This window comes from Dreissena polymorpha, chromosome 9, assembly GCF_020536995.1.
Source record: "Dreissena polymorpha isolate Duluth1 chromosome 9, UMN_Dpol_1.0, whole genome shotgun sequence".
Taxonomy (NCBI): domain Eukaryota; kingdom Metazoa; phylum Mollusca; class Bivalvia; order Myida; family Dreissenidae; genus Dreissena; species Dreissena polymorpha.
This window is the reverse complement of record NC_068363.1, coordinates 55995250-56010693: the sequence shown is the minus strand read 5'-3', so window position 1 is coordinate 56010693 and position 15444 is coordinate 55995250.

Sequence of the window (15444 nt, the reverse complement as noted above, 5' to 3'; positions counted from 1 at the left end):
GTTAACAAGAATGTATGGAGTATCATCATCCTTCTACATTTACTTCGTTTTTCTATTAAAATCCCAGATGCTTATGATTTATCACTCTAATGCGATGATATCAGTTTTAATCGGATTAAATGTTAACTGTTGTATTATATACACAGTCCTCGTCAAGCTTGACCGAGTGCCGTAAATAAAAGACTAGACGGATGATAACACATATTTCTTTTCAGATCATGTTTATTGAGTGTCTTTTTTCCTCTATTGGACACGTTTCTTCCGGCAATAAAGCAGGATATTTGTGGTCATGTTTCGGCAGAGACATCTCCAGTTAGAACATTTAATTAATGAATATTTCAATGTAACGTGTATATATGCATAATATTCGTTCATAAAGAGATAAGTCAATGCTTTTTGCAAGTTTATGAACCAAAGAGCTTATTGTAGGGCAGTATTTATACAGAGTTGACGGAACATTAAATGCTTATAAATACATACCTTTTGAAGACAACATAATGACAAGACTTAAAACAACAAGAAAAATAGAACGTTATAAAAATACGTTTTGAAACATTAATGACTTTTTTGGAAAGTAAACGTAGCATGCACGTGTCACGTTCATTCACGTTGTTTGCAACACCAAACGTTTGTTATACCGACAAGTTCCCTGTTTGTGTATAATTACAAACAATTACTGAAAAGTAAGTATTTTCGGTATCGAAAAATTCATTTTCATGCTAAAATTATTAATTTTAACAAGTTAGGATTTGCATTCGTATACAAAGTATTGTTTTGTAAAAAAAAATCCAGATATATCAATATATATATAGATATATACAATTACGATACGATTATCATTAACATCGTAGATAGACCTCTTTTATGTCAGAACTTAGTTATTTCACCAGTTACGTGTATGCATGCTAACCTTTGCTGCTATCAATCTAAGCTCCTACAGTTTAACATACCCCAGTAAAAATCAGCGGAAAGTGATAAGCTGACAGGAATAGAAGTGTGGGAAATTAAGCCTTTACCTAATCAGCTTTTAATAGCTATGACTGGCTTCCGCTAAATTAGTGAGAAGTGATTAAACCACAAACAAAGATGCAACGTTTTCGGCATGTGAATTAACGTACGGTGCATGTGTCAGCACATATACATTATATGATTTTTTTAAATTCTAATTTAATTCTTAATTATTTAACGCAATGAGGTGGTCAATCATGACCATTATTGGGTACTTTATGATCGATATATGCATGATTGAGTTATAAAATAAGGCTATAGTTTATTGGAATGAACATACCTTTATCATTTTCATTTGTTCTTGAAGGCCCAAATGCAGTTGTATTTTTTACAGAAAGACTTGAACAGCATTAAGAGTTGTGTTCAATGCAAAATGCATCAGCAAACTTTAAGCAACAAAGTTATGATTGGCAATCTGCAATTCAAATAAGGCAATGCAAAATTAATTTGGCAGTCAGACATGATAATATTTAACAACACAACACAATAATGTTGGCAGTTTATGGTTAATATCATATTAGATAAGTTGTTACTAACACAATGACATAGGCTAACACAAATTTAGTATCGGCGGTTAATATTTAGCGCACGCGTATCATATTTAGTACGCGCGGTTCATATTTAGTAAACGCATTTCATATTTTTAGAAAATGATAACCGATCTATATAGCTTGGCTGAGAAACATCTATAATCAAATCAACATCGATATGCAAAAACCTAAAGCGTTCAATGTGTGAAAATCCCCTTGCGATTTTAAAACGCACATTATTAGTGAACTGGGAATGTTAACCTTTCCCGAGTCTTTTCGTAATAGCCTTAAATAGCGACCTCAAAGTTTTAGTAAGAACACTGTCTAACTACCCTAGGGCGTTTTTTATTCACATGCAGAATTTGGGCTTCATATAAACAATTAATTAACATTGGTAGATAACTCTACATAAATAACAATAACGCCTTCAGATATATATTATCGAACCATTTCGTCCATTAGAAATAACTAATAGATATATGCGGAGGGGGAAGTGTACACATAGATTTGTTCACTTGAAATAAGTCTATATTCTACTTGCTCGATTTTGTATTCCAAAATAGGTTAAAGCGAATATTGTCCGGGATGGCATCCGATGGGATTTCAATGAAGTTTACAAGTGAACTTTTGGGAATTCACTAGTGAAACTTGATAAATGCATGTTTATGTAACAATGTTGGTCTAATATCTTAAAATTTTATCTTGGTTAAACTCTCAGTATACACTTCTGATAACGATTCTTAAACTTCTACAGGTTTGGGAAACCACATCAATTCTACAGACGTAAACTCACCTCTAGTTCAGCATCACCCTTATCAACACTATATGACTATGGTACACCTTATTTGAACTTCATTTACTGCTAAATGTAATCTGCACTGGGACAATTTACTATTAAAGTTTGTTAAATTAACAATAATGGCATAGTGTCGTGTATGAGCTTTATCTTTGTTACTCGGTCGAAACGTGCGCTCATTATTAATATACGTTTATTTTTTTTATCATTAATATCTTTGTAGGCATGCATAAAACCTTTTTGTATTACACATCGAACGTTAAAAATTGAACAAACATTGTATGGACAATTTTCCTTTCCGAAAAAGAATTACTTGGTTCACCGTCAATAGCTATGACATGTCATGATCAACTAGAAATAACCTTTACTTTTACATTATTAATATGTAGAAATGCACTTTTCAATGAACGAAAATCGGATAACAGAGTAAAATAAATCTTGAGAATGTACTGGACAACACAAGCATAGCATAAAAAGCATATTACTGAAATGCGTTGCATATACGCCATTAACATAATCATTTGGTCTGCGCAATATTGTAGTATTCCAGAAGTTCGTGTAACTTCACCTGTTACCAAGCTTGTTTGGCTCTTAAAATGCTCTTACCCCGGACATTACGGAAAGCGCATTTTATATTATGTCAGAAAATTCTAAAAACAAACCATGTTGAGATAAGTACGGTGTCATCCTAAGTTGAACTTCCACTAGTTGCAGCTGTAAGGAGGATAAGGTAAAGTTTGGAGTTTAATACAAAAAATGCATGTGCATATACAATTGAAGGATATATGGTGAACATAATATCTATGTTGTAACTGCGAATTTCGTCTGAGCATGTGTGACATCAGCTTAAAATGATATTATAATTATTTTCTCAATTAAGTAACAAACACAAACATAAAAAATTCGAAATATTCCCCTTGGAAATGGGCGAATTTACTAACTTGTTAACGTTTAAGTGTAGCAATAATTCACTACCTTTGATTGACCGCAAGATAGTGGTCGAATCGCATTTACAAAATTATGATGACTTTCAAAATCAATATTTAATCTTCAAATGCATGCTATTTAATACACCACGAAGTGCCAGGTTTCGTTGGTTTATCGAAACAACTCAGAAAGTCACACCTTTTAATGGTCTTGGTGTTGGTAAATTTCTCTATGCAATACAATTGTTTCAATCTTAAAGCAATAAAAATGTGTTTAAGCCTTCGGCTTTTTATCACTGTTTAGTATGTAAATGGCTAACATGCTAAGTGAGTTAAGAATCCCTTATTGAGGTGTGGGTGTTGGCTGGGTAACATACTAATTGAGTAAAGAATCACTCGTTGAGGTGTGGTTGTTAAGCTGGGTAACATACTAATGGAGTTAATAATCCCTCGTTGAGGTGTGGTTGTTGGCTGGGTAACATGCTAAGTGAGTTAAGAATCCCTCGTTGGGATGTGGGTGTTGGCTGGGTAACATACTAATTGAGTTAAGAATCCCTCGTTGAGGTGTGGTTGTTGGCAGGGTAACATACTAATTGAGTTAAGAATCCCTCGTTTAGGTGTGGTTGTTGGCTGGGTAACATACTAATGGATTTAATAATCCCTCGTTGAGGTGTGGGTGTTGGCTAGGTAACATACAAATGGAGTTAAGAATCCCTCGTTGAAGTGTGGGTGTTGGCTGGGTAACATACTAATTTAGTTAAGAATCCCTCGTTGAGGTGTGGGTGTTGGCTGGGTAACATACTAATTGAGTTAATAATCCCTCCTTGAGGTGTGGGTGTTGGCTGGGTAACAAACTAATGGAGTTAAGAATCCCTCGTTGGGTTGTGGTTGTTGGCTGGGTAACATACTAATGGAGTTAAGAACCTCTCGTTGAGGAGTGGTTGTTGGCTGGGCAACATACTGATGGAGTTAAGAATCCCTCGTTTAGGTGTGGTTGTTGGCTGGGTAACATACTAATGGAGTTAATTATCCCTCGTTGAGGTGTGGGTGTTGGCTGGGTAACATACTAATTGAGTTAAGAATCCCTCGTTGAGGTGTGGGTGTTGGCTGGGTAACATACTAATGGAGTTAAGAATCCCTCGTTGAGGTATGGTTGTTGGCTGGGTAACATACTAATTGAGTTAGAATCCATCGTTGAGGTGTGGTTGTTGGCTGGGTAACATACTAATTGAGTTAAGAATCCCTCGTTGAGGTGTGGGTGTTGGCTGGGTAACATACTGATGGAGTTAAGAATCCCTCGTTGAGGTGTGGTTGTTGGCTGGGTAACATACTAATGGAGTTAAGAATCTCTCGTAGAGGTGTGGTTGTTGGCTGGGTGACATACTGATGGAGTTAAGAATCCCTCGTTTAGGTATGGTTGTTGGCTGGGTAACATACTAATGGAGTTAAGAATCCCTCGTTGAGGTGTGGGTGATGGCTGGGTAACATACTAATTGAGTTAAGAATCCCTCGTTGAGGTGTGGGTGGCTGGGTAACATACTAATGGAGTTAAGAATCCCTCGTTATGGTTTGTGGGTGTTTGCTGGGTAACATACAAATGAAGTTAAGAATCCCTCGTCGAGGTGTGGTTGTTGGCTGGGTAACATACGAATGGAGTTAAGAATCCCTCGTTTAGGTGTGGGCATTGGCTAGGTAACATACAAATGGAGTTATGAATCCCTCGTTGAGGTGTGGGTGTTGGCTGAGTAACCTACTAATTGAGTTAAGAATCCCTCGTTGAGGTGTGGGTGTTGGCTGGGTAACATACTAATTGAGTTAAGAATCCCTCCTTGAGGTGTGGGTGTTGGCTGGGTAACAAACTAATGGAGTTAAGAATCCCTCGTTGAGTTGTGGTGGTTGGCTGGGAAACATACTAATGGAGTAAAGAATCTCTCGTTGAGGTGTGGTTGTTGGCTGGGCAACATACTGATGGAGTTAAGAATACCTCGTTTAGGTGTGGTTGTTGGCTGGGTAACATACTAATGGAGTTAATTATCCCTCGTTGAGGTGTGGGTGTTGGCTGGGTAACATATTAATTGAGTTAAGAATCCCTCGTTGAGGTGTGGGTGTTGGCTGGGTAACATACTTATGGAGTTAAGAATCCCTCGTTGAGGTGTGGTTGTTGGCTGGTTAACATACTAATTGAGTTAAGAATCCCTCGTTGAGGTGTGGTTTTTCGCTGGGTAACATACTGATGGAGTTAAGAATCCCTCGTTTAGGTGTGGGTGTTGGCTGGGTAACATACTAATTGAGTTAAGAATCCCTCGTTGAGGTGTGGTTGTTGGCTGGGTAACATACTAATGGAGTTAAGAATCCCTCGTTTTGGTGTGGGTGTTGGCTGGGTAACATACAAATGGAGTTAAGAATCCCTCGTTGAGGTGTGGTTGTTGGCTGGGTAACATACGAATGGAGTTAAGAATCCCTCGTTGAGGTGTGGATGTTGGCTGGGTAACATCCTAATGGAGTTAAGAATCCCTCGTTGAGGTGTAGTTGTTGGCTGGGTAACATACTAATGGAGTTAAGAATCCCTCGTTGAGGTGTGGTTGTTGGCTGTGTAACATAATAATGGAGTAAAAAATCCCTCGTTGAGGTGTGGTTGTTGGCTGGGTAACATACTGATGGAGTTAAGAATCCCTCGTTGAGGTGTGGGTGTTGGCTCGGTAACATACTAACGGAGTTAATAATCCCTCGTTGAGGTGTGGGTGTCGGCTGGGTAACATACTAATGGAGTTAAGAATCCCTCGTTGAGGTGTGGGTGTTGGCTGGGTAGCATACTAATGAAGTTAAGAATCCCTCGTTTAGGTGTGGTTGTTGGCTGGGTAACATTATAAAAGAGTTAAGAATCCCTCGTTGAGGTGCGGGTGTTGGCTGGGTAACATACTATATGAGTTAAGAATCCCTCGTTGAGGTGTGGGTGTTGGCTGGGTAACATACTAATTGAGTTAAGAATCCCTCGTTGAGGTGTGGGTGTTGGCTGGGTAACATACTAATTGAGTTAAGAATCCCTCGTTGAGGTGTGGGTGTTGGCTGGGTAACATACTAATTGAGTTAAGAATCCCTCCTTAAGGTGTGGGTGTTGGCTGGGTAACATACTAATGGAGTTAAGAATCCCTCGTTGAGTTGTGGTTGTTGGCTGGGTAACATACTAATGCAGTAAAGAATCCCTCGTTGAGGTGTGGTTGTTGGCTGGGCAACATACTGATGGAGTTAAGAATCCCTCGTTTAGGTGTGGTTGTTGGCTGGGTAACATACTAATTGAGTTAATTATCCCTCGTTGAGGTGTGGGTGTTTGCTGGGTAACATACTAATTGAGTTAAGAATCCCTCGTTGAGGTGTGGGTGTTGGCTGGGTAACATACTTATGGAGTTAAGAATCCCTCGTTGAGGTGTGGTTGTTGGCTGGGTAACATACTAATTGAGTTAAGAATCCCTCGTTGAGGTGTGGTTGTTGGCTGGGTAACATACTGATGGAGTTAAGAATCACTCGTTTAGGTATGGTTGTTGGCTGGGTAACATACTAATTGAGTTAAGAATCCCTCGTTGAGGTGTGGGTGTGGGCTAGGTAACATACTGATGGAGTAAAGAATCCCTCATTGTGGTGTGGGTGTTGGCTGGATAACATACTAATTGAGTTAAGAATCCCTCGTTGAGGTGTGGTTGTTGGCTGGGTAACATACTAATTGAGTTAAGAATCCCTCGTTGAGGTGTGGTTGTTGGCTGGGTAACATACTGATGGAGTTAACAATCCCTCGTTCAGGAGTGGGTGTTGGCTGGGTAACATACTTATTGAGTTAATAATCCCTCGTTGAGGTGTGGGTGTCGGCTGGGTAACATACTAATGGAGTTAAGAATCCCTCGTTGAGGTGTGGGTGTTGGCTGGGTAGCATACTAATGAAGTTAAGAATCCCTCGTTTAGGTGTGGTTGTTGGCTGGGTAACATTATAATAGAGTTAAGAATCCCTCGTTGAGGTGCGGGTGTTGGCTGGGTAACATAGTAATTGAGTTAAGAATCCCTCGTTGAGATGTGGGTGTTGGCTGGGTAACATACTAATGGAGTTAATTATCCCTCGTTGAGGTGTGGGTGTTGGCTGGGTAACATACTAATTGAGTTAAGAATCCCTCGTTGAGGTGTGGGTGTTGGCTGGGTAACATACTTATGGAGTTAAGAATCCCTCGTTGAGGTGTGGTTGTTGGCTGGTTAACATACTAATTGAGTTAAGAATCCCTCGTTGAGGTGTGGTTGTTGGCTTGGTAACATACTGATGGAGTGAAGAATCCCTCGTTTAGGTGTAGGTGTTCGCTGGGTAACATACTAATTGAGTTAAGAATCCTCGTTGAGGTGTGGTTGTTGGCTGGGTAACATACTAATGGAGTTAAGAATCCCTCGTTTTGGTGTGGGTGTTGGCTGGGTAACATTCAAATGGAGTTAAGAATCCCTCGTTGAGGTGTGGTTGTTGGCTGGGTAACATACGAATGGAGTTAAGAATCCCTCGTTGAGGTGTGGTTGTTGGCTGGGTAACATACTGATGGAGTTAAGAATCACTCGTTTAGGTTTGGTTGTTGGCTGGGTAACATACTAATTGAGTTAAGAATCCCTCGTTGAGGTGTGGGCGTTGGCTAGGTAACATACTGATGGAGTTAAGAATCCCTCGTTGAGGTGTGGGTGTTGGCTGGATAACATACTAATTGAGTTAAGAATCCCTCGTTGAGGTGTGGTTGTTGGCTGGGCAACATACTAATTTAGTTAAAAATCCCTCGTTGAGGTGTGGTTGTTGGCTGGGTAACATACTGATGGAGTTAACAATCCCTCGTTGAGGAGTGGGTGTTGGCTGGGTAACATACTAATTGAGTTAATAATCCCTCGTTGAGGTGTGGGTGTCCGGCTGGGTAACATACTAATGGAGTTAAGAATCCCTCGTTGAGGTGTGGGTGTTGGCTGGGTAGCATACTAATGAAGTTAAGAATCCCTCGTTTAGGTGTGGTTGTTGGCTGGGTAACATTATAATAGAGTTAAGAATCCCTCGTTGAGGTGCGGGTGTTGGCTGGGTAACATAGTAATTGAGTTAAGAATCCCTCGTTGAGATGTGGGTGTTGGCTGGGTAACATACTAATGGAGTTAAGAATCACTCGTTGAGGTGTGGTTGTTGGCTGGGTAACATACTAATTGAGTTAAGAATCTCTCGTTGAGGTGTGGTTGTTGGCTGGGTAATATACTGATGGAGTTATGAATCCCTCGTTGAGGTGTGGTTGTTGGATGGGTAACATACTAATGGAGTTAAGAATCCCTCGTTGAGGTGTGGGTGTTGGCTGGGTAACATACTAATTGAGTAAAGAATCCCTCGTTGTGGTGTGGGTGTTGGCTGGGCAACATACTTATGGAGTTAAGAATCTCTCGTTGAGGTGTGATTGTTGGCTGGGTAACATACTAATTGAGTTAAGAATCCCTCGTTGAGTTGTGGTTGTTGGCTGGGTAACATACTGATGGAGTTAAGAATCCCTCGTTTAGGTGTGGGTGTAGGCTTGGTAACATACTAATTGAGTTAAGAATCCCTCGTTGAGGTGTGGGTGTTGGCTGGGTTACATACTAATGGAGTTAAGAATCCCTCGTTGAGGTTTGGGTGTTGGCTGGGTAACATACTAATGGAGTTAAGAATCCCTCGTTGAGGTGTGGGTGTTGGCTGGGTAATATACTAATGGAGTTAAGAATCCCTCGTTCAGTTGTGGGTGTTGGCTGGGTAACATACTGATGGAGTTAAGAATCCCTCGTTGAGTTGTGGTTGTTGGCTGGGTAACATACAAAGGAGCTAAGAATCCCTCGTTGAGGTGTAGTTGTTGGCTGGGTAACATACTAATGGAGTTAAGATTCCCTCGTTGAGGTGTGGTTGTTGGCTGGGTAACATACTAATGGAGTTCAGAATCCCTCGTTGAGGTGTGTTTGTTGGCTGGGTAACATACTAATGGAGTTAAGAATCCCTCGTTGAGGTGTGGTTGTGGGCTGGGTAACATACTAATGGAGTTAAGAATCCCTCATTGAGGTGTCGGTGTTGGCTGGGTTACATACTAATGGAGTTAAGAATCCCTCGTTTAGGCGTGGTTTTTGGCTGGTTAACATTCTAATGGTGTTAAGAATCCCTCGTTGTGGTGTGGTTGTTGGCTGGGTATCATACTGATGGAGATAAGAAACCCTCGTTGAGATGTGGTCGTTGGCTGGCTAACATACTAATGGAGTTAAGAATCCCTCGTTGAGTTGTGGTTGTTGGCTGGGTAACATACTAATGGAGTTAAGAATCACTCGTTGAGGTGTGGTTGTTGGCTGGGTAACATTCTAATTGAGTTAAGAATCCCTCGTTTAGGTGTGGGTGTTGGCTAGGGAACATTCTAATTGAGTTAAGAATCCCTCGTTGAGGTGTGGGTGTTGGCTGGGTAACATACTAATGGAGTTAAGAATCCCTCGTTGAGGTGTGGTTGTTGGCTGGGTAACATACTAATGAAGTTAAGAATACCTCGTTGAGGTGTGGTTGTTTGCTGGGTAACATACTAATGGAGTTAAGTATCCCTTGTTGAGGTGTGGGTGTTGGCTGGGTAACATACTAATGGAGATTATTATCCCTCGTTGAGGTGTGGGTGTTGGCTGGGTAACATACTAATGCATACAGTTTAATAAAAACAACACGCTGACATGTTTCTTTAAATTATTGGTGATATTTATATGAACATATAAGTTGAAAAAGTAATTGTGTTTCATCATGTTTTCTAACCAAAACATTATCGTGATCGTTTAGCGGTGATTATGTATCATCGTACGTATGATAATCTGTTTTGAGAGACATGTAGAATACAATGTGATAGGGATAAAAGTCCAGAGACACACACTCGTCACTGTCTGGAATATAGGATAAATGAAACAAACTCTGAAAGCAAAGTAGCCTATACGGGGACGGCAATAATATTACAATAACCATAATCATTATAGAAATATGAATACTGGGGTCACCGTCTTTGAACGGTCAATGAATTGTATTGGGCATTGAATTTAGTTTAAAGGCCTGTCGAAAAATGAATATTTGATTTGGTTTAAGTGCGACACAAATAATTCACTATACGAAAAATACTATCATAAATCGGGGAATAAATTCGTGTTATTCTTCAGATGTCTTTTATTTAGTCTATAACAATGGCACGACCAAAATGTAAAGTTTGGCCATATAAACATTCAATCCCCTGCAATTTGCATGTTGAAAGCGTAAGTAGAATAAATGTATGTGTTAGTGTCATATGTAACCGTGTATATACCTTTCCCCGTCTTCAATCATACATAAATCTCACCACATTTGTAGAAATGAAAGTGTATGGTGTTACCAATTTTGAACACGCTGGAAATATCTCTCATACTCGCGTTCATACCATTCTTTAAACATCGCATTTTCGTACATTGGAACGTGTGCAGCGTATAATGCTTTGTTCAACATGCAAACATTTTCAAGATAATTCAAAGCTTTTGCAAAAACGGTAAACTGATAAAGCGGATGTGTAAGTATTGTCCTATATAACTAGATAAACTTTTCGTGTGGTTATTTGGTTAATGTCATTTAATCCAACAAAACGGTATTTAACTGGTCGCTGACGGGTTTAGTAATCAGTCTCTATGCTATCACGGACACGAACACGAGTACCAATATGACTAAATGTTCATTAAATGGTTTCACAATGTTCAGCCAGTAAGATCGTGCAAACTGGACACCTATCGATTAGATAGTCTACATGGAAATATTTTCATAACATTGATTTTGTTCTAATAATTGATGCACACAACCTAAGCATTCTTTTGTGAGTACTGCAAATCATGAATGGGAATCATAAATATCTTTATGAGCAAAGGTGCCTCATGGTTCAAAAGCAACTGCACCTTAATATAGATAGTCAGACATGTGCATCAACCTTCTTTCTGCAAAAATGGAGCAGAAGCTGTTCCTGTATCTGCTGTGCAGAAGTAGTTATAATCAAAGTGTTTCACATCGAGTAGAATGCATTTGAGAAAATCGGGGAACAATCTATAAAGCGGTTATTTGTACCCAAGTCTCTATAATTGATTTCAAAGCATTTTCATGATAAAGAGATGTGGAAATAGCGGACATTTACGCTACTTTCTTGTTATGTAAAATTAACATAAACAAGCGTGTATCGGAACATATACAAAAATTCCATATTTAGAAACATTTTATGAATTAGATATTTCAGATGCGTCATTTAATGTTTATAAGAATGTTATTAAAGAGCATTTTAATTTATAAGGTGTGCAGTTTATTTATAACATGGAAAGTTAGAATTATATCGAATCTTACGTGAGTGCTATGCCTATGGTTTATCCGAAAGACACGAACGGTAAAATGCGCGTTGCACGATAATAATATATATTGTAGTTAGTAACACATCGAAAATAAAAATAGTCTTATGAGATATTATAAAATGTGCAAAATATGTGTGTTAGAAACCAACGTAGCGTTGTGTTATCTTTTAACATACTGATCATTTTTTTATTATTTTAAAGGGGCCTTTTCACAGATTTTGGCATGTTTTAAAGTTTGTCATTAAATGCTTTATATTGATAAATGTAAACATTGGATTTAAAAAGCTCCAGTAAAAAATAAAAAATAAAATTAAAAAGAACAAAAAAGTAAACCTCAGCAGGGCTCTTACTACTGACCCCTGGAGTCTTGGAGTAAAAAGTCTACGTCCTAGACCACTCGGCCATCCTTCAAGATACAATTGCAAATGTATTTTATACTCTATATAAGTAACCCTCGTAGTTTCACAAAATATAACGACAACAACAGAACTCTCAAAATTATTAATTCGTTTTGCGTTGCAACGCTTTATAATTTTCAGGTTTTTAAATCGTCAAAAGATGCATATAATGGCTATTTTAGAGCATGGTAAATGTTCACTATTACTGTTTCCTCACAAATATCATAACTCAAGCGAAAATTTGCGAATCTAAAACAACTTTTTTCAATTTTGTCAATTCACCCAGACGTGAAAAGGCCCCTTTAAAACAATTTTTGCAGACATTGACTATTATAACGTGATTAGCAAAACAATACTAAATTCCTTTTAAGAATATACAATCGCGCATTTAGCGCAACGATATTCAATTGTAAAACTAGCATGCATCGCGCAATTATAGACACATACAAGCCGAATGATTTACGTTCACGCCCTTCCGCGCTTTTGTGTTCTATTGATACTCAACAAAGACGAATTTGTATACAAACTTAAGGAAGTTAGTGTGCACATTTTGGCTCAACATTCCGGGCATAGTTTCAACTCCAGGTCGAGATATGTCGAAGGAAGGTTACACAAGCAATAAGCAAAAATTACACCCGAAACTTAATATGCACATTAAACATTAGCACGTCCATAATCACATATAGACGTGTATTTACATGTTATAACAAATTAAATTAATAAAGGTAAACCGGTTCTGAACTTTTTATAAAAACAAATTGAAACAAAATATAAATGTACATTTGTTCTGTTATATACGTTTGCATAGGCAATGATCATGATATAAAATAATAAACTTCGTTACTGATTCAATTACATTATAAAACGTCAATTTATGTTTATCGGTTTATTATTGATTTTGTCTCTGCGTAGATTTTAATAGAAATATTGAGTGAAAGGACAAACATGATGCACCAATAAAAAAATTGGTATGCGAAAACCTATCCCGGCAGCGACATAGTGCGCAGTAATTATATTTCAACGCAGATAAGGTTTGAAATTTTAAAGTAATAAGATGTATCATACGATAACTTGATCTTTAGAGTGTTAAATGTGAATATTTCTGTAAAAGTTGGGACTTAAGTGAATAATGCTACATAATGACTTTACATTCAAACCCCACACTACTATTGAGGGGTGTCGTTGGAAAACCCTAAACTATTAAATGTGTATTCGCGAAAATTGCAATCCTTGAGGCTTTATACACGTACAGTGGACTTCGCCCTAAATTAAGTAATTACTCTTTAACAGAAACTGTTCGATGTAGTTAACTTGGCATGCCTTTTAATGCCATTTGTGAGGGTAGTTGAGCTTAAAAGATAAGCAAAATCAAAAATTGTTAATTAACATGTGTGAAAATTTTTAATTTTGTACATATGCCATAGGTAATAATTCGTGTACAGAAATTCCACAGTAACAGCAAATTTCCACGAGCGCCGTATCAACGTTGAAATCTATAACAGATGACTTGAAGGTGATTTATCAGTGATACAAATAGAAAGGTATACAGTTAAACGCATAAACCACTAGATTATAAATTGTAATTCACTAAACGCTAAATCAAAACTGCCGACTAATTTTGCTACCATAGTTTAACGAGTCGATATGTGTGCGCATTATGCTCGTGTTAAATTAACCCATTTATGCCTAGTGAACTTTCCCATCCTTCTAACTTGGATCAATTTATTTCCAAAATAAGGGATGTCTAGTTTATTTATTGATATATTTATAAAATTTCTTACAGAAATTCCTTTAAGCAAACAGCGAAGACCCTGATAAGACGCCACATTATGCGGCGTCTCATCTGGGTCTACGCTGTATGCCAAGGCATTCTTTCTAGACGCAAGGCATACATGTTTAAAAAAAAAAACACGTATGTGTATGCATCTTTTATAGCGACAAAAAATGTTCTAGCGCTACAACGAACTACTCAAATATTTTTGTGGATTTTATCAACCATTTTTTGTTGTTATTGTATATAAAACTCAAAAGTCACCTACAATCAACAGCTACACAGAAGTAGATATAATATCTTGTTCTCAATACTTAAATTCGTTTCCAGGAATAAGCTTTGTAGTTCGCACGAGTACCAAGTCGTTCGCACGACGTAATAACTCGCTCCCACGACTTGCTATCCTCACGTTAGTAATCACGTTCTCGACTTATTAAATCGTGGCAACGAGTTTAAAAGTTGTGGGAACTGCAAAAATAAAAACAGGCTAATTTCACATCTGTGCCACCGTACTTTGAATACTGGCAATTTTAATTTTCTGGAGTATATATATATTAAAGAGCTGCTGAAAGTGTATGTTTAGATATTTAGCCGGATTTGGAGACGGAAAATTTCGGCTTATAAATAAGCGAAAACCGGTCATGCGGGCGAGCGTTCTGGCGGATCAAAACCATATTTTTAAGTTGTGTATATCTATCACAATTTCCAAAGCTAATGTTAACGAACATTGATACAAATGTTTCTGAAGATTCTGCTACAAATATGTGCAGAACGTTACACTTCTCTGCATAATATGGCCGCCATAGTTTAACATAGAAAACCATCTAAAGACCTTTCATTCTAACCATATCTATGTAAGTAATTTCACACTAACTTGCATGTGGCCCTTCGCAAAAAATATTCAAACGGTTCCGCTCCATTTCAAAAAACGACCGCTTGAGCTAAAACTGAATAGGCGTGAATGGTTGAATATTCAAATTTATTCTCTCTTGGTTCTTGGCCAATCTTCATGACGCTGTTACAAATATTCTTCCAATGATCCCCCTTGCAAATATTTGCACATGGTTGCTTTTCACTGTGCAAGATTTCTGTCATAGATAAAAGCCATTTCTTCTGTTCGAACAATTTCACTAAAATATGCAGTATGTGGTTCTGTGCCGAAATCCGCTACATTGCATACAATGCCAGTTTTAGCTGGAAGTGAAATGACAAACATTCAGACAAAACTACAGCACAATACATTGTATATTCGTCTTGTACACTTCATTAGTGATAACGTCTGAACCGGGTTCTTAATGTAAACTTCTTTAAAGTCAACGGTGAATGTCACATTTACCATGGACTATGCAATAAACTTTTTATGTTATTTTAGTTAATGACAGATATCCAATGTGGACATGAAATATCGTTGGCAACAAGCAAAAACAAGTTTAATACAGTTTCCGCAATGTGCTATTGAATCTACATCTGACTGTGTTCATGTGTCTTACAAATATGTTAATACGTAGTGAAATATGAGATATATTACCAAACCAGTTATACCCATGTTTAACATAATAGCGGAGTATTTCGTGAACTTGGTGACATCTCTTCATCAAACAATAGCAATTGTTATTGAAAATTACGAAAT